Source organism: Emydura macquarii, unplaced genomic scaffold (genome assembly GCF_026122565.2).
Source record: "Emydura macquarii macquarii isolate MOO-44397 ecotype Brisbane River unplaced genomic scaffold, CSIRO-AGI_Emac_v2 contig_369, whole genome shotgun sequence".
Taxonomy (NCBI): domain Eukaryota; kingdom Metazoa; phylum Chordata; order Testudines; family Chelidae; genus Emydura; species Emydura macquarii.
Window position 1 is genome coordinate 9,000,778 of NW_027130506.1, and position 24,308 is coordinate 9,025,085.

At 42.3% G+C, this 24,308-nt stretch overlaps 1 protein-coding gene across 4 annotated transcripts in view; it reads right to left on the reverse strand.

Moving 5' to 3' along the window:
- The window catches only part of CYRIB (CYFIP related Rac1 interactor B), a 143,280-nt gene that overhangs the window by 114,324 nt on the left and 4,648 nt on the right, over window positions 1–24,308 (reverse strand). For 2 of the 4 annotated variants that reach the window (XM_067531430.1, XM_067531461.1), the window contains exon 1: window positions 7,014–7,266. The exons of the other annotated variants lie outside the window; for them this stretch is intronic. The gene's annotated coding sequence lies outside the window, so the exon portion shown is untranslated. Of the gene's footprint in view, window positions 1–7,013; window positions 7,267–24,308 lie in introns of those variants that run through there. 4 annotated transcript variants of the gene reach the window in all.

Genomic DNA, 24,308 nt, shown 5'->3' on the forward strand with positions numbered 1-24,308 from the left:
TTTGGTTGCGATCTGTATCAAAGGCACAATACAAAATATTCTTCATTTTGCAATTTTATCTTTATGTTATTCAAATAAGACTTGAAATTAGATTGAGTTGAGAAGACAGGTATGCAGATGGCTGGCTCCAGATGGCAGGAGCTCCAACGAGAAGTCCAGCAGCCAGTCTGGCCATCCTTGCTTTAGGGTCCATACAAAGGTTTTCTGTGGATTCTGTATCTCAACACCACACATTTTAAGAATCTGCCTGATGACACTATCACTGCTGATCATTCTGAAATATCAGCATTTCATTCCACACTTGCCACCCCCTGCCCTGCTCGGCAATCAGTGAGAGTTTGCATTAACTGGGACATACAAAATCAAGGCAGACAAGTTTAACACATGAAATACATGTATTGAACATTTGCAGGATCAATAAGTAACAATACAATGGGGATATATGAGGAGGGAGTTGGGGTATAGCATGGCCCTCAATTTTCATTTGATACAGTGGTCATTCTTTAATGTGAAAAACAATTTACTATATATCATTTTCAACAAATTTATAATTTTGATAATTTTAACCAAATACTTCATTTTGGAATAATTATAAATGAATTACTAATGTTCTCCCTCATTCAAACTTACAGTTGAGTGTCCTATTATGTGTGATAACAGATCACTACTTGCATTGTTGTTTTCATCTGCAAATGCTAAAGCTGATTTTGTCAGGTCATTGCAACATGCTGCACCGCCTCAGCATGTACAGAATATGGTGCATAGCAGTTTGGCATTGTTACAGCCGCATCTCATAGATTTATCAGGTGCACCACTCTCACAGGAGCACTTGAGTAACTTCAAAATATCTGGAGGAGCAAGCACAGCATTCTGCAAAAGCAGCTGTGTAACTAGAACTCAACTGATGCACTCTGCTTGCTTCTGTAGCTCTGCTAGATCTTGAAACACTCTCTGTGCTGACATCTTTGTACCTGTCAAAGACAAAGTATATATCCCTTGCCGCTAGCTTGTGTTCAACATAGACTCTGAACCTTGTCTCAAAGTCCTTGATGATATCACTGGCTGGCCAAAGAATTGCGGAACGTCAATGACTGTGCAGGTGACATTTTGTGAAGTATGTCTAATTGACACCGCCATTTGCAGCTACTTCTTTAGGCTAGACGTGGCCTTAGCAATCCTCATGTTACCAAAGTCAATGAACATTGACATTAGTACAAGAAGCCAGCTCAAGGGACAAGACACTCTTGATGTCAACTGCTTGTAGGCCTGTCAAGTTAGTGTCAAATACCTTTGCTGGACCAACCTTTACATGCTCTTTTGTCATTGCCAGTGTCTCTATCATCCTGGGGATTGGGTCACAAAATAGGTGGGCTAGCTGTGTTCAAATTCTTGCATTTGGTAAGCATCAACTGTGTCACCTACATTGACTGATGGTGTTGCCACTCTAAAACAGACAATATTTACTCTTGCCTCTGAGTGCTTAGGGGGATCTCAGGTATCGAGACACAGCTCTATCATTTTACTAATGGCTTCTCTGTCCATTGCATCTGCAGCAATCCTCGACTTCATTTCTTCTTTGTGTATATCTTTTGTGTATCTCTATGCCATTTAGGGTATGTTTGGTTTATAATCTGTTAATGTCTTTAATTGTCCAATATTTGAAAACTAATTGTCATGAGTGAATATGTAAGAATTTGTTGAGTGAGCATGCTCTGAGAGTACAAGAAGAATATAACTTGTGTCTTAGTTTGGGGATGAGGGATGACGATGTACTAGCAAGGTATACCGTAACATATGGAACGATAAGCTATAACGCACATAACAAAATATTAGTGTGAAGTTTTCATTAAAAATAATTGCAATTCAATGAAAGTGGTTTCACTGTCACCTGGTGTGTGAATCAGGAGAGAGGTGATAAGTGCTCATATTTCAAAATCCTAAGGTGTCATCAGGCAGTTTCTTTTAATGTAAGGTCTTAAAATACAGACGCCACAAAAAACAATGCAACACATATGCACTCTCTCTCTCTGGACACTAAAAGCAAAACAAGATACTGCCAAAAACTTGTATTTGGCTACCAGTCTCAGTTCATGAGTAATAGAGAGCATAACAGGATAAGTTTAACACAGGTCCAGAAATTAAATGGAATCTTATAGAGCTGATGCTAGGATTGACTTGGTCATGATATTTTGAATGCATGAGAAAGTGAAGAGTAAATTACTGCATATACTGGAGTCTGAAGAGTTGAAACCTTTGGAGAGCTCAAAGGAGAAACAGCAATAGTGCAAGCAAAAAGTGATGGTGTAATTGAAGATTACAGCAAGATTTTCAGCTGTAATGGAGGATACTCTATTTGCCCAAGAGAAGCAGTCCTGAGATACTGAGTTGATATGGAATGGAAATGAAGCTATATGTTTACCTGGTCAAGACAAGCAGGAGTTACTAAAAAGCTGTCAAAAGATGCATGTGCCTAATTATCCTACACATTATCTATGGTAGGAAAGGAGGTTAGTTGATTTTGAATTGATGCACATTTATTGTGAGATGTTATAGCCAGTTCCCAACTAGTAGATCTCTAAAAAAAATATGAAGACGAAATCATTTCAGCATGGGGGGGAAAATGCTTTTAAGCTTTGTTTACGCTGATTAAAAGTAAACATGGGCAATAATGTACAAGGGAATATCCATGGACAGCAGCTTAAAGGACAGAACTCACTTTTGGATGCTATATTTAGGCCGCATCTATCCTGGAAATTTCAGCCATCAGTATAGCTGCACTGGTGCAAATCCCTATTACAGACATGTAAAGCTGCAATTTGCATTAGTGCCACGTATGCCAATTTCAAGCAGGGATAACTACAGGAATGCACGTTGTAACTTAAAATGTCTGCACTAGGAGTTTGCGTCAGTGCAGCTATAGCCATGGCTGGTCTGCGATGGCCAAAATCTTCTGTGTAGCATAAGGCCTTAATAAAGTTTTCCTACTTTGTCTCTGTATTCTGCTCAGTAAAACCTGCCAATAACAAATTAAAATAATTCATGTTTATTATCCCTTAAGTAATTAGAAACCACCACTAGTGTCCCTCTAAATTTCAGTGGTTCTCAACCAGGAGTACACATACCTCTGGTGGTATGCAGAGATCTTCCAAAGGGTACTCAATTCATCTAGCTATTTGCCTAGTTTTACAACAGGCTACATGAAGAGCACTAGCAAAGTCAGTACAAACTAAAATTTCATACCACTTGTTTATACTGCTCTATAAACTATCTCAGTGTTTCTCAACTTGGGGGTTGTGATTTATTTTTAATTATATGGTAAAAATGATAAAGTAAGCAATTTTTCAGTAATAGTGTGCTGCTACACTTCTGTCTTTTTATGTCTGATTTTTTTAAGCTAATAGTTTTTAAGTGAGGTGAAACTTGCGATATACAAAACAAATCAGCCTCCTGAAAGGGGCACAGTAGTCTGGAAAAGCTGAGAACCACTGCTTTAAACACTAACTTTTAAATGGCAGAGTCAATGTCTATTACTGTATTGCTCAATAATTCATTAGTGCTCAATATGAATGTTCCCTGCCCTTCTATGTCTTTACAATATTAATACCAGGTATCTGTCCTGTGAGTGACAGAAGTCTGGGAACCTACAACAGCAAATACACTGAACTATCAAAATTACCTACGTATTTTTCCTAGAATATTTTTAACTTGCTTTTTAACATGATTTATTTGGATGGTGTAAAGTCACACAATGGTCCACTATAGTTCAAGACAACAAAGAAATTTTTAGAAGAGGAAACTTTTTGGGGCAGAGACCATTTCTTACTATACAATTGCATAGCACTAAGCACAATGGGGTCGTCATCCAGTTACAGCCTCTGAGCACTTTTTAGTACAAATGCATGTAATGATAACATGAATAATAAGAATAGCTAACTAACCGCTTTCTGCCCACTCCCTGTTGTTGTTTGATTTAGAATAAAAAGCTGTTCACTTCCCTATTAACCACTTGTTATTGGTATGGAATAGTATGGGATCCAAGCCAAAGTGGATGCATTTTAGAAGTGAAGCAACAGTGTCTGTAAGGCACTCTGGAATCATTCCTGGTTAAAGATACTAAGGAAAGTGGAACACTGAAAAACCTCTTAAATCCATGCACCTTGATAAAAAGCAATTTACCAGGCAGAGCACACAACCAGGAGGATATTTGGATTCAAGTTCCAGCCCTGACAATAATTTACTACGTGACTTAGATAAACCATTTAATCTTTCTTCCCTAGTTCCCTACCCACCTCAATTCATAAAATGAGGATAATGCTTGATAGTGTTTGTAAAGTGCTCTGAAGTAGTAAGAGCACAAACAGTTCAAGAATTTCCCATATTTGTGTAGAGACAACAATGTGTAAAGAGTCAGCATGTTCCATTTAGAAGAGAGTATGGAGTAAAATATAATCCAGATGATAATGTAATACCATGACTAAACTTATAAATTATTTTCCTGTGTAATAGAGGGAGGATCAAAGAACACCTGAGAATTATAATAATACTGAGGAGTTCAAAATGGTGTACAAGTTTTAAATGAATAATGAGACTCCACCATTACAGCAAAAAGCAGACACCTAGCAAACTACTACTGCCATCAAGGTCTAGGATGCAGTTGCACGGAAAAAACACAGAGAAAAATATCAAGAATCTTCACAGCACCAGTCTCCATAAAATCTATATTTTAAATGTCAGAAAAGTCACTTGGTATCTTCATGAACAGTGACTCAATTGCAAAATGAAAAACAGAAGCTCTGATTTATATTTCTTCCACATATTCTTAAATCAAGCAAGAGAAAATTAATGTCCTGTGAACTGGATTTTATCATCAGTTCCATTTATTAAATAAACAAACTTTAAATTAATGCTTTCCTTTTATGAATTCACCTGAACCTTAGATGGAATTATAGCCCTGTGAGTCAGTCACTGATTACTATAGGTAATATTATGAGGTCTAAATTTCAAGATATTACCCGTACTACCATAAATTCATAATGAGTTATGTACTCTAGATAAATCATTGCATATTTTAGTCCTAGCTTTTTAAAGAAACTAGATGTCCCTTCAACATGCATAGCCTGCAGAAAGAGGTCAACAGCAAATATTCATACTATTCTTCCATTACTACAAATCCTGAAATGATATATGTATCATAGGTTCTGTGGTGTGATTACAGTGCCCATACACCAGTTCAAGAGAAGACCATTTAAATTAAACAGTGAACGAGACATGTTCTTTAGGTCACTAACTACTGGCATAAATAGATACAACTCCATTAACATCCATAGAGCTGTGTCCACTTACATGAGTGAGGAAATTTAGATATTTAGAAGGGTCTGATATTTAGAAGGGTAAGAAGATTAAAATCTTCGGGGATGGACAGATCCAGGGTACAGTCTTCCTGGAAGATGTTTTAATATATGACAATTTATACAATCTAATGCAGAGATTCCCAAACTCTTTTCAGAGATTCATGTCACATACACACACCCCTCTCAGGGGAGAGGTGCCCCATACCCATGGAGATCTGGGGGGCGGGGACGTGGAAGGACACTGCATTCCAGTGGCAAAGTAATGACAGACCAACATATCACTACTGCAGTTTCTCACAGTCAAAATACTGATTACAAAAAGGATGGACGAACAGATGAACAATTACACTCCCCTGCTGCCCCCTCTAAATGTTATTCTAAAGTCCATGTATGGAAATCAAGCAGATAGTGGAGGAGAGGGAGTCCAGGCAGGCTGTATGAAGACAGTAACGAGCCTGGAAGCCAGTAGAGTGAGAAAGTGATGAAGGTACAATTGAAGGGGTGGGAAGAAAGATACGAAGGGAGAAAAAGAAGCCAGATTCAATATGCAAGGAAGGAAACAAATGAAAGCATTTAGAAATTTGAGGGAATACTTAGCGAAGAGAAAACCCAACAAGAAGGGATGAAAGACTTGGAGTTCAATGAGGATCAATGAGAAGTGATGGGATTTGGTCACTAGTGTTTGACTGAGAACAAAGCAGCAGATGCTAGGAATCAGGCCATGGGCAATAGGCAGAACGGTCAGAGGATCAGTGGAGACAGAGGATAGATGATTGGCAGATTTGAACATGGGGTCAAAGAGTGGGCTGCAATGGAAGAATTGGCCAAGAGGACGAGGGTCAGGGAAAACGTAACTGATGAAAGTTGGCTGGGAAGAGGAAAAAGAAGCTGATCAGTGAGGAAGGGGAACTGAAGTCAGTGTGTGGAGAGAAGAGGGGAAAAGTGGAGGGGAACTAGCTTAGGATCATTGGCAGTGGGGCCAGAAGGGTGAGGCAAGAGCCGAGTCAGTGGGGGCAGATAACGGAATAAGGAGCACAACTGACTGAGGATGGGAGGCAAGTGAATTTGAGTGGGGGGGGGGGTGACAGACGGAGCATGGACATGAACAGGGACATGAGGAGAGTCGGGGGGGGGGGTGGCAGTCAGGAGAGAGGTGATGTGGGAGACAGCAGGTGGGCGGGGGGGGGGAGGAAGGGGGAATCAGTGCCTGTGTGCTGGAGGGAATAGCCAGCTCGGACCCAGGGAGCAGGCTGGGAATGGGAATCAGGGGGCTGAGGGCACGTGGAGGGGATGGGGCACCTGAGGTGAGGAGTCAGAAGCAGGTGGGGAGAGCGGAGGGGACGATAGGGACAAGGGGCGGGGCTGAGGGCAGTGCGGGGAGGTGGGCGGGGCGGAGGGCAGGGGCGGGGGCAGAGGAGGTCAGTGAGGGAGGCGGGTACGGGCACCGGAAGGGGTCAATGGCGAGAGGCAAGGCGGGCGCGGGCTCATGGAAGGAGTCGGGCGAGGACGCCGGCAGGTCCCGGGAGGAGTGGCGGCGCTGGGAGGGGGAAGGGTTGGCGGGCGCCGAGGGCACTGACGACGGGAAGGGCTCGGGGCACTGAGCCGCCCACCCCGCCCCGGCAGCTGCGCCCCGCCTCGCCCTGCCCCGCCCCTGACACTCACCGAGCCGCCCCAGAGCGGGGGTGGATGGACCCCGGAGCCGCCTCACCCCGCTCGGCTCGAGGCAGCAGCGCGGCCGCAGCCCCTTCTGAGGGGACGGACCAAGCTCGGCAGCAGCGGGCGGCCGCGAGAAACAGGCTGCACCCACCAGGGAGACTGTGCGGGCGTGCGAATGACCCGGATGTACCGGGGGCACGCCACAAGCAGGTGACTGCGCCTGCGTGTCGGTGGCCTACACAATGCGCATGCGCCTACCTAAACTCTGCGTGTCTCACACCTTCTGAACTGCCAGGGACAGTGAGGCGGGCGGGCAGAGTGACCAGTACACCCTCTTAAAGGCACAGCGACACCATTTTCGGCTGCAGAGGAAACCCACAGGTCGCTTCGTGTTAGCCTTAACCTGCTGCCCTGAGCGAGCTGGGCATGGACTAATCCCCCTCCCGCCTTTGCTGAGGGCCCTGCCCTAGGGTAGTTCTCTGCCTCACAGTAAGCAGGGCAGCTTTGGGGCAGTGGAACACCCTGGGGGGCTGGTCCCTGGAGGTGCTTAGGGGGGCCTGGTCCTCTCCCCCGAGGGGCGCCCCCCTGCCAGGGAAATCTCAGGATTTCAGCCAGCAGCAGTGAGAGGTGGCCCAGCATTTCAGCCCATTGGGGGGGAGGGGGTGTAAAGCCCAGCCAGGCCCTGGGAATTTCTCTCACACCCACCCCCTGGTCTAGGCTTGAGTCATGGTATCTGAGTGCTTGACTTGCCACTACTGCGATCGGAAGGAGCACGACTCCTCCTTGCAGTAAAATACAAACCGGCGCAGAAGGAGAAGTACAAATCGACTGAGTGGTTTTTGGTTTTTTTTAAAAACGGTTTTAAAAAAACTTTAAAAAAAAAACATCTGGACAGCCAGGCCCCCGCCTCCGCTTTAATACTATTTGCATGAAAACCCGTTCTTTATCTCCCTAGAAGTTCACTTGCTCTTCACGGGTTGTTCCTCTTTTGGAGTCATAAGCCTCCTTTCTGACACAGTTAATTTCCACAGGAGGCTGTCACACACGCTAGATTAGGCAGACCTCGCCTGCAGAAGCAGATGAGCGAAACAAGAGATCCTGTTTTCAGCTCAGCAGCCTTTAGTAAGAATGCACACAGAAAAGGGGAAGAGAAATACAAATAAAGCTTGAGCTTATTTTTTTTCCTGATACCGAAGTAAAACGTTTTTCAAAAGTTCTCCCACGAGGCCTTATCTGTCGTTAGCATGGCAGTGTCTTCTGAAGCTAACTAATCTTTCATTTTTTAAATCTGGTGTTGCTGCAGCACCAGGTCCATAGAGCAATGGCCATACACAACAACAGGCAAGCTGTCTTTAGTGCCAAGGGTCTCAGCACTGATAGTTTCAAGACTACATAGCATCTGTGCTGCGATTCAGGAACCAACCGAAAATCAGGACAGAAGTAGTGCAGTGAGAAAGCAGGTGGCTGGCTCTGAGGCTTTATTGCTTTGGATATTCATAAACACAGCAGTAAGAGGGAAAGAACCACTTTGGGCAGAGATTATTTGTTTTAGAGTAGCCCTTCTAGAAAACTCTTTCTTGGCTGTCACCTAACCTTGTAGGAATCTAAACTCACTCTGCACCTAAGTGCAGATCACGCTTTCAGGTTGGATTGGATGCACTATCATGGCTGAATGGTACCATCTCATCAGATGACCAGCCTATCATGTCCCACTACAAGGTTGGGGACTTGGGATATTGAGGACATTGTAAGCAAAGCTGACAGAAAAGCCCTACTGAAACGATAGAAAGGTTTATTATAGTACTTCCACGGGAGTTTTCTATTCTTAGAAGCTATAACAATCAAATGTCCCAAATTGGGCACTCAGAAGAATTACCCAAAGTTAGTGAATACTTTCACAAGTAATCCCTAATGACTAGAAAAGCACTGAATACCATTAATTTTGCCTCAGATATTAACTCCAAGCAATCCCCTCTAGTATAAATGCCTCTGAACAGCTTGCTATTAGAATAATAGTAACAGAAATCAAGAGAAGACCATACTTGCCAGTTAGTATCACATAAATGGTAGCTGGTAATAGCTACTGTCAAACTACTTCATACAGCTGAACATCTCCAAGTTTGTTTTTAGTGTACAGCATAACTCCAATTTAGGAGTCTGAAGCTAGATCAGACAGCATATCTGTGGTTTACAAATCTTTGCTCTAAAATGTTCCCCCAAACTCATAATTAACTTATTTTAAAAATGTATAGAAGTCCTGAGCCTAAGGGAACCAGGCACCATGAAGAGTTACAATAGTTCTATTACATTTAATTTAATGGCAGCCTAAGGGAGAAATAATAAAAAATGGAAATTCTTTTGTGACTGCTGTGTACAAATGACAATCAGGTGCATTGTCCTTGGACAGTAGTGTTTATCCAGGGGGCCCATTACATTTTCCATTACACATCTGAATGTAGAAAGCAGACTTTTCCACATATCCAGAGATTTTTTTTTTAAATTCAGAGACAGTTTCTTACTTAAGTAAAAACTTAAGAAAGATAGCATTTTTTAAGCATTTTAAAATCTTAAGAAAGATAGCGTTTGCAGCAAGCCTTTGTTATGGGAGCTGTTCACATCACCTTTCTACTACAGATAAAACTAAGGTTATATCTTTTCCCACCTTCAGATTTCTCTGCTCCAGACACTGTGTCTCATGTATTGGATACTGCAAAAATAGTTGTCTTCGGACTGTACTGCCTTTTAAGGCTTTACACATTTAATTTCAGCAAGTACAAATCCTGCAATATAAACTACATTACCTCACCAACCTTGTCTCCTCAGAAATATAAGCACTTGTAACAAAACATGAATCAACTATGTAAATTTCAACATGTAGAGACAAAACAAAAAGCCAAGGTCAAATTATTGTATGCTTTCAAGAATGCCTGTAGTGTTTTCCCCAATACAGTAATAGTACTTTACTTTAGTGGGTGGCCTTCACCCAGTTTATCAAAAACACTTTTTTTTTTTTTTTTTTTTTTTTTAAGGTGGCTATTATTTCCATTAGACAGATGCAGAAACTGAGGAACAGGGAAATTAAGCAATTTGCTCCAGCAAATAGAGGGCTAAATTGGGAAAAGACTCTTGACTGCCAGTCTCAGACCCTTAACCACCAGACTATACTAATTGCATTAGTCTTTCCTTTCTATGACATACAAAATCTGCAATTATTTTCAAGCTTTTATCAGTTTATACAGTTGCTTTTACCAAATGATTAGGACAGTTCCCTAGTCTAGTATAGCCTAGAAGACACTAGGACAGTTAATACAGTTCATCGACAGCTAGTGGACAGTTCCTGAAAGTCAAGAGACGCAGGAGGGTAAGGTGTTGGCCCATGATCAGAGAGCGTGCTGATATTACAACCGTACAGCTTTGTTGTGATATCATCACTGCCTTTCCTTCTGCATTTCTGCCTGCTCATATGTGGTGGAGGAGGAGAAGTAGATAGAAATTGGCAGGTGTTGAAATTGCACTACAAACAGAATTGTAAAATAAAGATAAAGGAAGGTCAGAAGAGAAACTTCAGCGTTTAATTTAATTGTACTTTGTTCCCATTATAAAATAAAGCAACATCCCCTACACTATGGTGAGTCTGATTTGCTTATTGAGCTGTGTACAACGTAGAATTCCTCCAGTAACTAGGGGTGCAGATTTTTATTGCACTGGAGTGTCATCCCTCAACCGACGTGCCACTGTGGTCAAAAAGCTATTGGTGGCAAAAGTGAAGTGGGAGAATGAAAGAAGCCAGTTTAAACAATCCTCTGGACAAGTCAGCATTGTCCAACTCAGGAAGCCATGACTAGAAAGAAGAATTCAGAACCACAGGATCTTTGGCTAGGTTCAAACAGAGACTCTGTGATTCATTTTGACTCCAGTTTGACAAGGATCTGATCCAAAGCCCACTCAAGTCAGTGGAAAGACTTCCTTTCACTTCAACAGGCTCTGGATCAAGCCCCAAACTATTTAAGCATGTGCTTAAATCCACCCTATTCAGCAAAGCACTTAAGCATGTGCTTACCTCCCATGCAAGTTATTAGCTTTAAGCACATGCTTAAGTGCTTTGCTAAATCAGGGCCTATGTGACCTCAGGCATCTTACTTGACCTCCCTTCTGCCTTAGTCAATCCAGATGTACACCTTGTTTAACAATATTATGTCTGACTTGAGTTTTCCTGTCCAGCCATCCACCCTCCCCCTTATAACAGTCTATGAGTCAACTGTATTCCAATTAATGAATCTATTCACTGTTACAAATAAAGAAGACACAACATTTTTTAAAAAAAGACAGGACTGTCTAATTACCCTCTGCAAGAAAGAGAAAACTATTTCTATAAATGCAATCCTGATGCAGGCAAACTCCATTGATTTCAATGTGAGTTTCATCATATTCAGGAATGCAAGATCATCCTTTTAATTTGATTCTGTCCTTTGCTGAAATGTTGTTGCTTTTTTTAATTAGCTGCTGAGTTCACTCATATAATAGAAGCTATTAGAACATTATATGCATACATTTTTTTTTACACTGTGTCTAGTTGACCTCCAGGGACAGAGAGGATCATTTCAATTCTGCTCAGCTGTTTTTCCCTCTAGTTTCACTTTTAACATCTTTTTAGATCACCAGCATTCAAAACAAAACAAAAGAAAAAATCTTTCAATGGTAGACTAACTAGGTTATTTAGTTAAAGTACCTCTGCTAAATGGCTTGGGAAAAGTATTTTCTAGTGCTGAGTCTGAAAGTCAGCATACAAGCAAAAATTTCACAAAAATAGTAATAGACAAAGCCAGGTGTAACATAGGCATGGATTATGTAAGACGAGGGTCACCACATAGCAAGTGCGAAAAATCGGGACAGGAGGTAATGGGCACCTATATAAGAAAAAAGCCCCAAATACTGGGGCTGTCCCTATAAAATTGGACATCTGGTCACTCTATGTAAGGCTCTGATTCTGCAAGCTGGTGTGTGCCCTCAACTCCTATTAAACTTCAGTAGGACCTGAGGATGCTTAGCATTTTGCAGCATTGAGACTTGTTTCTGCCACTGTTCTGCTTATGTATCTTGACCCCAATTTGAAACACTTCCCCATTCCAATCTTTGGACCCATCTATACTGCCCCCTCCCCAACTGTGCTCTTAACCAGGTTTTCTAACCTGTTTTAGCTCTCTCGGGTTAAAATAGCAGTGAAGACAGGGAAAATCAGCTTTTAACTCCCTAGCAGCTTGAGTTCAGCCTTAAGATTTCCTAGAGGCTTTAACTTGAGCTGCTAACCCAAATTAAAAGCTGAGTTGCTGTGTCTTCACTGCTATTTTAACCCAAGTAACTAATGCAAGTTAGCTAACCCAAGTTAGCAACAGTTTTTTTTGCAGTGTTAACTTACTCCGTGTCCTGCTCAGAGGGGTAAAAGTGATGGCTTGATTTCCAAAACCTGTTTTTTGTGACAAACAAATGCATCTTCATTTATAATCTGGGCAGGGTTGAACACAGTTTCCAAATGGTGGTGCAGAGGGGAGGAAACAACATTAGTCAGCGTCACCAACCAAGTGTGTCTTTTAAAAATAGACACAATCTTCAGTACAGTTTACATCAGTGTGCTCCTAAGTGCCACCATCTGAAGAACACCAGTACTTGGTGTAGGGAATTTTTAAAATGACCTCCCATTTTTTCTATTAGACCATACCATCTTCTTGACACAAGATCATTGTATCATTTTTCTGCAGATTAAGGAATCCCCAAGCCACCACCACCACAGTTAGTATATTTGGATTTAAAAAACTTAAAAAGCATGCATTATTCACTACCTGTCCCAAGGTGCGCCGCAAGCTAGAAGCACAGACATAGGAGGAATATGGAATTAGGCTACCACAGGCAAAACTCTCACTGATAGCAAAAGGAGCTTCACCTGCTTAGGGAGTAAGGAAGCAGATCCTTTGATCAATGCCAGGCTTCTGGAGGATAGACAGAACACACATTCTGGCCTTGATTCAGAGAAGGACTTAATGTCAAGCCTGTGTTTAAGAAAGTGCTTTGTTCAGTCAGGGACTAATAACAGAAAAGTGGTGTGAAGAGATGTCAGACTTCTCCGTCTTCCCTTCTTTCAGAACTTGAGTATAACGTCTTTGAAATCCTTACTACATACTACATTTAAATCTGGCATCAAATTCAGCCCTGTAAAGTTTGTGGTCAGAAAAGTTGACTAAAACACACTGACATTCCATTTTTTGAAAACTGAAAAGCACATTAAATAGAAGTTTTCTGATCAGTCTATAAAATGCACATAACATCTGAAAAAATATGCTGCACCCTTTCTGCTTTTTTATCACCTGTAATAAAAGTTATGCAGTCCAAGGTTAGGTGAATATTTTTCTGACAAAGTATGAGGTATAAGAATCCAGCAACTTCCCCTCAGTAACAATGTTGGCTCTGTGCATATGCATTTTGATGTAGTCTTTAATTACGTGATCACATCTCTTAATCTTAAGAATTTGTAATTTACTTCAACTAGGGATTTTACTGCAAATATATCTATGTATTAAAGTCTTATTCCATGTTCTCTGTAAACCTTGGTATTCCTTACAATAGTGAATCATCTGAAATATCACTTTGCAAATTGTGTTAGGGGAATTAATGACAAATCAACCTTTCCAAAGGGTTTTCCTTGATTTCTAAAGACAGGAAGGGGGAGGGCACACACAGTTTTAAAATAAATGGATTCAGAATTACAGTTATGTGCATAATGTTCCTTCCACAGAACGAAAGGAGAAAAATTAATTTAGGCCCTTAGTAGCTGATAAGGATTTTTTTGTCTGTTTTCGGTTTTCTTTAAAGATGTTTACTACCAAGCTTGGGAGCTGCATTTCTCACTTTGAAGCAGAGTTAATTGACCTGTGTAGCCATTGAATGTTGCAGTCAATCCAGACTCCATGTTTTACACGTTTATCTTTAGAAATAAAAACAAAGAATGCTCTGTTAGCTTTACTTGGCTGAAGAACAATACACGGAACTGCTCTCAGTTATTAATAATCAGTTTCACCTTCAATCAAGCTGTTTGGATCTTTACTACCATCTGATGATCTATTTATTGATATGTGGGGATCAGAGTAACTCAGAGCACAACACTAGTCTGTGGGACAGAATCCAAAAACCACCATGTATTTGATATCAGCCAAAGGATTTCCTAAGGGAATGAAAGCAATATTACAGTGCAAGTCATCAAGAGTTAAGGGAAATGAGACAAATCTGTGTCTGAGGACCAGATGCCTCAGGAGATTAGCAATGTGACATGGAACCTTTCACCTCTAGGTCATCAGTTCATATCCAGTCTAGTAGTGGCTGGAAACCATTAAACATCTAATAGTTTTGGTGGTCTATGTGACATGAAATTGAGATTCCTAATGGACAAGTGTCCACATCACAAAGCCACCAACATCCTCATTGGGAGTCTCAGCAGAAAGGCACAAAACTTGCTAGACAAAGACTGAATGAACTATCCATCCATCCATCCATCCATCCGAAGTCCAGGCAGAGGCACACTGGTGGGTGTAGTAAGGAACTTTGTACTGACTGAGATGTTGCCAGAGCACTTCTGTTTCCATAGCTGCCAGTCTGACTTTGGATTTTTTTTGCCAGCACGTAATTAAATAAAATAGGTGCATGTTAAGGCGTTTTATTTTAACCCTTCTTTACTACCTTCATTTGGGGAACCTGAAAAATAACATATCTCCCAACTGAGCACCCACAAATGGCATCCAGACAGCCATATTCTCTGGGTCTCAATAAGTCTTGGAGAAGAAGGAAGAAAGGGGACATGGTCTGCAAAACAAGCTCACGTTATCCTTACAGGCCAGTTCTTCAAATCCCAAGCCCACAAAATGCTACATGCGGCACACATCTAACCACACTCCAGATCTGCTAGAGACCAGAAGCAACATATATAGAGTTCCTCCACAGGTGATAAGAGACCACTGGGGGAGAAAGCCTGCACATGGCCTGCATCACTGGTAGGATAGCTTGCCGGGCTCACTCTGGCACCAAGCCCTTTTATCTCTGGATCTCAGACTCCTTCAGTACTAGGTAGGGGATGCAGATCTGTGGATTCTGAGGAACCTGCTGCTTCCAGCCTTGAATTCAGGTGGATTTTTATACCTGCATCTCAGTTAAAGATTCCTTCACAGCACATGGCCGTGACAACCTGGCCCAGTTTTACTGTATATTCTATTAGGGAGCAATCCCATAAAGTGCCGAGCTTCCATCAGCTCCCATTGACTAAAACATGAGTTGAGGGTGTTAAGTACCTTGCATGAGCTGACTCTTACTGAGCTGTTCAATTCTAAGTACAATGGGCTGAGGTACATCTATACAACATCGATGTGTGAAGGGTTCTTAACACTATAATGGTTTATCATTTGAATGCTCTTCAGATTTACTTTCAGAGAGTGATTCAACAGTTTACATTTAGATATAATTCCAGTCCAAAAACCTGAACCTTAGAACTTTGCTATAAGAATTATATTCAGTGCTGCAAATGAACCATAATATTCGGTGGGGGCTGGACATAGGAATTTTTGCTTTTTAATAATTTGCCCTGTACTTGTAGTTAGAAGGGAAATGGCCTCTTCAAGAAGATCAGAAAAATATCCAGCCACAGATGTTGCTGCCCCTTAAAAGGGGGGGGGGGGCGGCGGGAAAGAGACCCTCATACCCCTCCCAAAGGCTCCTTTTTGAACTATTATGCAAGCACTTCTGAGCAGAAAGTCATTCAAGTATCTCTAGAAGATTGAAAGTTATTGAAAAGGATCCCACTTTAGCACTATTCATTTCTCCTGGTGAGAAGCAACTCCCTGCCTGAGGCTTCCAGGATCTGAAAGATTTGCTAAAGACAAATTCCCTTTGGCGTCATGGTCCAGCAGATACAGTGCTGGATAGGGTGTCTCAGAACCTGGATTCTATTCCTGACTTTCCCACTGATTTGCTGTGTGACCTTGGGAAAAATCCCTTCAAATCTCTGCTTCTGTTTCTCGACCCACCCATCATCTACTTCGATTATAAGCTCTCCCGCACAGAGGTTTCTCCGCCTATGTGTTTATACAGTGCATAACAAAGTAGGACCCAAATCTCTTTTGAGGCCTTGAGGCATTCATATAAATAACAGCAACAAAGAACTTACAGTCTAGGGCAGAGAGAGGAACAAAAAAAGGGAAAGAGACGAGGAAGGGAAGGTTTGCTGTAACAGGATCATTTGGTTACTCACTTTTGATGTTACTGTGTGCACAGTTAGCTATTCCAATGTATTATTGTCCATTGTAATGCGTGCAGATGCAGGTGAAATGTCACACTTTGGGGTAAAGTTACACTGTGACAGGGGAATTTGTCCTTCAAAATACCCTTAGCATCAAGCAATTGATCAAGCAATTTTAACTTGCAAGGAATACAAACACTTACTCAACTATATATTTTAAAAAAGAGTCCAGTCTGTGAACCAGTACAGATACATTTTATTCACCATTTAAAAGGTCAACTAGATAAGAGAGGAAAAATGTGTGATAAATGTTTAAGATATCTATTAAATACATTTTCTAATCTGTTTGCTCAGGAGAGACTAAAAAATGACTTTCCAGACATAGTCAATATTTTAGAGTTTTCCATGTTATCTGGCACATCGTATTATGTCTTTGGAGCCTGAGTTTTGCCACTATATTTGCAATAAGTCTACAGGACAGAAGGAGATCTTAAGGTAAGACACTGTATTTCGGTGTTCTTTGTATTTAACCTTTTGTAGAAAAAGGTTCTTTTTCAAGATGTAGGTGATACTTTGGTTGAATTAAAAGTCCTAATCTTACAAAGATTTATAACACGTGCTTAGCTAGGTGGATAGTCTCACTGAGATCAATGGCACTACTCCTCTGCAGAAGTCTTTGCAGGATTGGGGTCAAAGTCTGGCTAAACAGGAGGTTAAATTTATTTATTTTTTCTTTTTTAAGAACTAGTTTCATTTGTGAGCACCTGAGGGCCGAGATTGGGCTGCCTCTTCTGTTTGGAAAGTACCTAGCACACAAAGTGGATACTACAGGAGTTAAACCATCGTAACAAATGGCCATACCACAGCAAATACTGGTACATAGCCAATTTATTCCAAGGAGCTCGAAACCAACAAGCCCTATGGGCTAGAGTGTCAGCCCATAGTAAGGAGAAGGGCCTTATTAGGCTGCTCCAGGGGCAGCCTGGGAGGGAGACTGTGACTTGGGGAAATCACAATCTTCCCTTCTGGTCTCACCGCAGCTCCAGGGATGGAGTCAACTGTGACAGGACTATACCTGTCACAACCTAGGTTCCCACCCCCCATCGTGCCAGCATAAATACACCACTGGGCATATGGGGATGGGGGAATGAAATCAAGGCCCCTCCCATCCCTGCATCTCCTGCGAGAAGGAACAGAGGTTTTGAGGAGCCTGCTTCCCCCCCACCACCACTGGAATCAGTGGCACAGCTCACTGGCAAAAGGGAATATGGCCGTATCTTATGCCCCCTATAACAGTGTGCAGGATAGGCTGCCATCCAGCCCTACATAAGCTATCCAGAAAGCCATTGTACACATCTTTCCCTCCACAGCTTGTCTTCCCAGCAGAAAGAGATGCTGGCTACACCAATTTCTGCTCCGCAATGCTTCCCTGATGTGTGTCCCCTGGAGGCAGGGATATGCCAACGGAGCAAGCCTTAGTACGTATGGCATATTATACTGCCATTAAGAAAGAGCTCCCACTATCAATTAGCACATGGGGGCTGCACAGACTCGCAGGAAATGGCTCAGCCCAGTCCACTGAAGCATATGCTTCTGACCTGCTGTTTCTGAGAACCTCAATGTCCTCTGCTGCTGGTGCCAATGCTCTGTCCCAAGAGATCAGACAAGGGCATGTGCTGAATTTTATCATGTCAGGTAGAATGTAATGATTCTTTGTGAACCACACGCACAATGTGCTGTTGGAGACAAAGCCACTTCAAGTTCCTCTCTGGCATTGGTTTGTAGAGAAGTGTCTTCCCTTCCCCCACAGGAATACATGAGAAGGATTTGCATTGCTTGGAATCATAAGAGGAAGTTGCATTAACTCAGACATTGACTGAAAATGGTACTTCCCTTGCATTGTGCCTGTTAGAGATAAGTATAAGGGGAAGACCCAAAAGCCTATGCAATATGCAAATCGTTCAGAGGCAGTTAATCCCTATGAAAATGAGAACCTAGAAACACCACAAAGTCAGCAAAGTTCTAGCAACACGCTACACAAAAATCCGTGGTGCAAACTAAAGTTCCTCTTTGCTGCCTTTAACATGCTCTCTCCAGCATCTTTGACAAGCAGAGAACACTGGGCTGGATCCTGCATTCCTTGGGCATTCAGAACGCGCATTGAGATCAAAGGATAGAGAAGAATTGCAGAATCAAGCGCATTATATGCAACGTGTTCACTTAGGCAAATTCTTCCCCTTTCAAACATCCCAGTTTGCAAGCTACTTTGGGTAGCTAGGTTTGGTAATACAACATACCAAGTAGATTAGATTGTACAGCACCTAGCACAATGGGGACCTGGTCCATGACTGGGGCTCCTAAATGCAACTGCCATACAAATAAATATTTCAGATGCACTATTATGTATATTTCACACATGCACCCCACACAAATTGATCTGGCAAACACTAATCGCATAAACAAAAACTGGAATTAGACCTGAACCAACCCCTCCCCCCCAAAGTTTTAGCGGGGTCTCCTTCCCTTCTTCATCCTGACGTTTTCACGGTGTTTGAAACCCACCTCTAGCAGAAATTATTTTCAATCCAGCAACCCTAGCAAACATATTTGGTTCCAATCCTTAAATAGATATTTGAATAGCTTAATCATTCATAGGGAATCCTACTAACGTTCAATTTGATAGACTGTCTTAGGCAATTGCCAGTGGATATTTGTGATACCTGGAGCATATTAAAGAAAGAACGTTGCTCTTTAAAGTAAATATTTCTTGAGCCCTCAACGTACACAGAATGCCAGACAAAGCTACTAATGGACAATAGATCATATTCTGGGGACAGAGCCAGACCTTTAGTGGGAGCGAGCTGCTTCAGGAGTCATCTGCAAACACACGACGGCGACTTTTGCCCCATTCAGTTTTGTTAGTAGCAACCGGTTTGAGGAAACAAGCTTGTTAAAAAGTAAATTGTGGAACCATCATGCTTGTGGATGGTTCTAGACCCACAGCTCTGAAAACTGACACCCTCTCCTGTGTGTGCTAGCAAAGGACACAGCAGGTTCCCTACCATCAGGTTTCAACCCTGACCTGGAGTGATGGGGTGTAAGTCACAAATTCCTCCCTGCCATAACTTTCATCTCCAATGGAATCATAGGAAGGGTTAAATTGGTTCTACACGTTATCAAGCGTGCACAGAAGGAGAGCGCCTCGGCATGTTGGCGGGAAATGGAGGGATGGATTTGGTGCTGCACCTCCCTGAAGTACAGTGCAGAAGGCACAGCCTAATGGGAAGAAGGGCAAAAGATGGCTTTAACCCACCTTCGCGCCACAGGAATTCTGGGCTGGCTGGAGGTCAGCGCAGCCACCAGCATAAGTTAGAGCCACCTGAGAAACTGGTCTAGTTTATGGCAGCCACCCCAGAGCTGCTGATGGAGCAGGCCAGGATCTGCTCCGTAGCTGTCAGCGAATCTCCAGTACGACCCTTATGCCAAAGGCTGCCAGGAGGGCAATCTAGGGCTCCATGCACCAGCCCTGCACTGCGCTTGCAACACAGAAATTCTCCCCAGTGACTGTATGGTTCCTTTGTCATTGAGATGACATTACTGGGACTGGAGTGGAGGCCAGAATAGGCCCAAGAGTATTTTACCTGCCTGAACAGTTTACTGTTGCAATAACATTAAATTGTGTATTTGTGGTAGACTGTCTACATCTGAACTACAGAGTCCTCTCTCTCATTATGTGAGAAAGGTCATCAACGTGAGCATCATGGTAGAAAAGCCAACCCTCTGTGCAAACTTTTCAAAAGGGCTTTAAGATATTGTTTAACTTGATTTCCGAGTCATCCTGAACTCCTGTAGACAGGTTGGAGACAGAAGTAAAATGCTCAGAGGTGGAGGATCTGCTTGGAACGAGTGATAGCATGGTTGAATGAAGCTAACACTACCAACCAGGATTTGTTTTTTGGTTGACTTCCAGGTAATTATTAGTTTTTAGAGTCCAACTCTTGGGTTTCTCTGTGCCATGTTAGAGGACATGATTCTAGGAATCTTTGTGCTCAGGAGGTATCTTAATACAAGTATCCTTTGGAGTTAGTAACAGAGCTTTGCTCTAGGTTTGGGTTCTGGCTGTGGTCTCCAACTGTCCCGTTGGAGATAAGGAACAGCACGGAGACTCTAGAAGAAATGTCCACTAGTCTCCAGCTGGAAGGGTGTGATAGCAATGCAAGGGCATGGAGGCTGAAGGAAAAATATATAGGATGGCCAGGCATATGTGTCGGCAGGAGGGGGGAAAATCCAGAAACCTCTCACAGAAGCAAAGATTTGAGGAAAGATATAAAAAGCAGCATCCAGACACTGCCAGATCTTCTGCAACTTTATGCAAAGATACAGGTCTCACGGGATTCTAGGTTACTCCCATGACATTAAATGTCCCTTAATGTCCTAGGTAACCTACTGCCAACCCTCTAACTAACAGCGGGTGCCAGTGCTTAACTGTTCTTTAATAATCTGCGTGCTCTTAGAAATTATAGTTTAGTAGCTTCAAATAAAGCATTTCTAAAAGTCAATATTGAAAAGAAGAGGAAGTGTAGTGTAATTTCCAGAGCAGTGAAATGGGAAGTCTAGTTCTGCTGCCAATTTTTGATAACTCAGTAGTTCCTCAGTTGAGATTTCTTACTGTCAGACGTGGCAATGCTATGAACTTGGGACAAAGTCATCTGACTTTATTATTCTCTGTTCCAATCAATAAAACCTTCCTTTCCCTTCTGAGTTCACAGCTCCTGGACTGAGGAGGGGTTGAAGCAGTAGGACGTACTGTATGCCAGTTCAGACCCCTTTGGAAATCTTAGGCATAATCTGAGAATCCCCAAGGACCCGCAAACCATAGGTTGAAAACCACTGCTATAGTTTGATGAAAGCAATGATTTTTTTTCCTTAAATGGTCATAAGCAAAGTTGACGGGCCACACGTTGACTGACATGGTCCCACTTAGACAATTTGTATCTCAGAGTGAAAGTAGTCAGTTTCTCACACAGTTGTCCCACACAGGTCAAACCGGTTGACTAATATTAGTAACTGCTGCCCAGTGTGGGTCAGATTCATTCTGTGTGTTCCTTTTTAAACACACTCTTGCTACTGCCACAGACAGTGCATGAATTATTATCCATTAACAGCACTTGGAAAATTGTGTCTGACTTTATTTAGCATGACTGGATTGAAATACACAGACTTGATCCTGAAAAGAAATAATTGGCAAGACGGGTTTTCTGACTGGCAAGTAGGGTTAATTTTTAGACCTACTAATGTGGTTTAAATTTAAGAGAGAAAAAAAAAAGTCTTGCAAGTAGTTTTATGTCTTCTGGTTGCAACGGCCTGAGAACTGTTTGTATATTGGTCCCCACAGGGTGCAGTGGGTGATTCCAACTGGTCACATAATCCCCTTGGCAGTTACTGTAACTGATATAAGTATTTTGAAGGCAGAGAGTGCATCTTAGCTTCAAGTGTTACGTTGATTATTGCGGACAGATTCTTTGTGGTATTACAACAAATTAGGTTGCAGGTTAGATTTCCATAGTATCTCTAGCATCTATATTATTTCTTAAATGCAGAGGGCTGTGGCCTCATGGTTTGAGCATAGGACTAACAGAGCCAAGTGGATTCTGAGTTCTTCTAAATCTGGCTGAGCTTCACTCCTACTGAGTCTCTCTCAGTGGGACAAGAGTCCTGACTGCCAGTTTTCTACCCTAGCTATTAGATTTTATTTCCTCCGTTTTCTGGGCAGCAAGCTTTGAAAAATAAAGGAGATCTTGCGTGTTAGATACCAGGGTAATGAATACAGTGTAGATCGATTAGAAGAGAGATTTGTTGCAGGACTTTTGCAAGGCAGATAGGTTTTGACTAAAAGCAACATTTTAAAGATGTACTTTTTGTCATTAAAAATGCAGCACAATTCAACACAAACTAGCTAGTGGGAGCAGGAGCCACATTGATGTATTAAACACATGATGGATCCTACAAGGATCCTTCAGCATCTCTCGGGTGGAAAGATGACAGGATGAGAATCTTGATATTTAAATAAAGGGTGAGAATAAGAGTATGTACCACCAAGACAGCCTTAGAGCTTGGGGCACCAAGACTAAAACTAGCTTACAACAGGCCACATAAAGGGTCACAGGTGAGAGAGGTTCACGATAGGTTTTGACCACCAGGATAATTTTCAGATTTCACTTTGCACAGAAGATAAGGCAAGGACACTCCTTTTCTATTGGGAAACAATGGCTCACGTTATTGAATCCAAATTCCTGCTCCAGCAATTTCTAATACCTAGGTACTGTCAGTATAAGTTTTCCAGCATTCTGAAACAGTCCTAAGGCCCAGAATTGTGCCCCATGTAGATAGAGAAGGAGGCATGATGGCCTGGAAGCCAGTGTCTATGAGTTGGTCATCTCAGTTCAGTTCCTTCCTAGTGGAACTGTAGGTGTCCATCACAGAAGCCGCCACTACCACAGTTGGTGCTTCCTCAACAAAGAAGCAAAGAATTGTGCTTAGACACTGTAGTGATGAGTGCTATAGAAAAACCTACATTTGATGATGAGACAGAACAGAGCCTGAATTAGCTTTGCACCTCTAAAGTCAGGCCTTCTAGGTCAGCGTTGAGACACAACGACAGGGCATAGTGGCAAAGATCTCAGCTGGGTGGCCTAGCTCCAATGGTGCTATCACAGCTCCAGTGATATGTCACTAATGCAGAAAAGGGACCCAGGCTTGTTCTCAGGAAAGCCACTGGAGCGAGGCCAGTTTACGGCAACTGATAATCCAGCCTATAGTATGTAATCAGATGGTTAGTGATATTGGTAGGCAGAAGAAAAGAACTCCCCCTCTCCCCCCCCCTTCTGGTGAAGTGAGGCAAGATGTATTTTGTCATGTGCCCACTGGAGCACTAAGGCATGCTGCTGCAAGGCATTGAGACCCCTCCCATCGCCTCCCCTGACTTCAGTGTCCTTAGAGAGTCCTGATTGTGAAAAGACAGACGTTCCATTTAGAATTTCATTGGAACTAGGCTGTTTTATCCAGCTGTGGCACTGGCCCTAACAGAGTTCCATGCATTTTAGCAAGAAATCAGCTTCTGCTTTTAAAATAACTGCCTTAGTCTCCCAAAACAAATCAGAAATACCTTGTTTGGGCCTCAGCCTTTATTATTTGGTAGCTGCCATTTATCCTACAGTAACTTTCACTAAGAAGAAATAATAGTTCATTCGAGTGACTATGGCCTTTCTACGCTCTACGAATTGCACTGAGCTTCCAGTTGGCTTCAGCAGCTAACCCTCTGACATCTCTTATCGGGCCTGTTCAGATTTAGAGGCACAGCAGTAAGGCCTAATTGTTTTTTTCTCAGGTCTTTCCATGTCTAAGCCTTATTAATTGTGCTGTTTGTATCATTGCAAGTCCATTGGACGTGCTCCTTACCAAGCAACATAAACTACAGATCTTGTATAAAGAAACACATACTCTATCTAGACCTTATCAGCTACATTTTAAAAGGTGCTTATAGCCTGCAAGCCTGATCCTGTTTCCACTGGACCCGGAGCACCCACTGGCATCCAGGAGGGCAAGATCAGGTCCCGTGCCTGTTTGAGTAAGACACCCTCAGAGCTGCAATTGATTTTCTCTCCTGACACTGGAGAATCTGCATCATAGATATTGCATTGTTCCCGCTGCACAACTGCCTACTGCAAGGTTTCCTGCACCTTCCTCTAGAAAAGCTGGTACTGGCCACTCTTATGAATAGCAGACCAGATGGACTATCTGGTCCAATCCAACCTGGCAATCAAATGCCAGATCCCTTCAGAATTTATTTCTTCTTGGAGCAAAAAAATGCAGGGTTAGTGATCTTGCTCTGATGCAAGCAGATACCGGTTGACATTTCCTATTCTTATCAGGCAACTGATGAAGTGGCAGACATAAGACTTATTCCTCGTGTCTTTTTAAAGGGATTTTAAAGAATGATCCATTTATAAATAGCAGCTCATTTATTT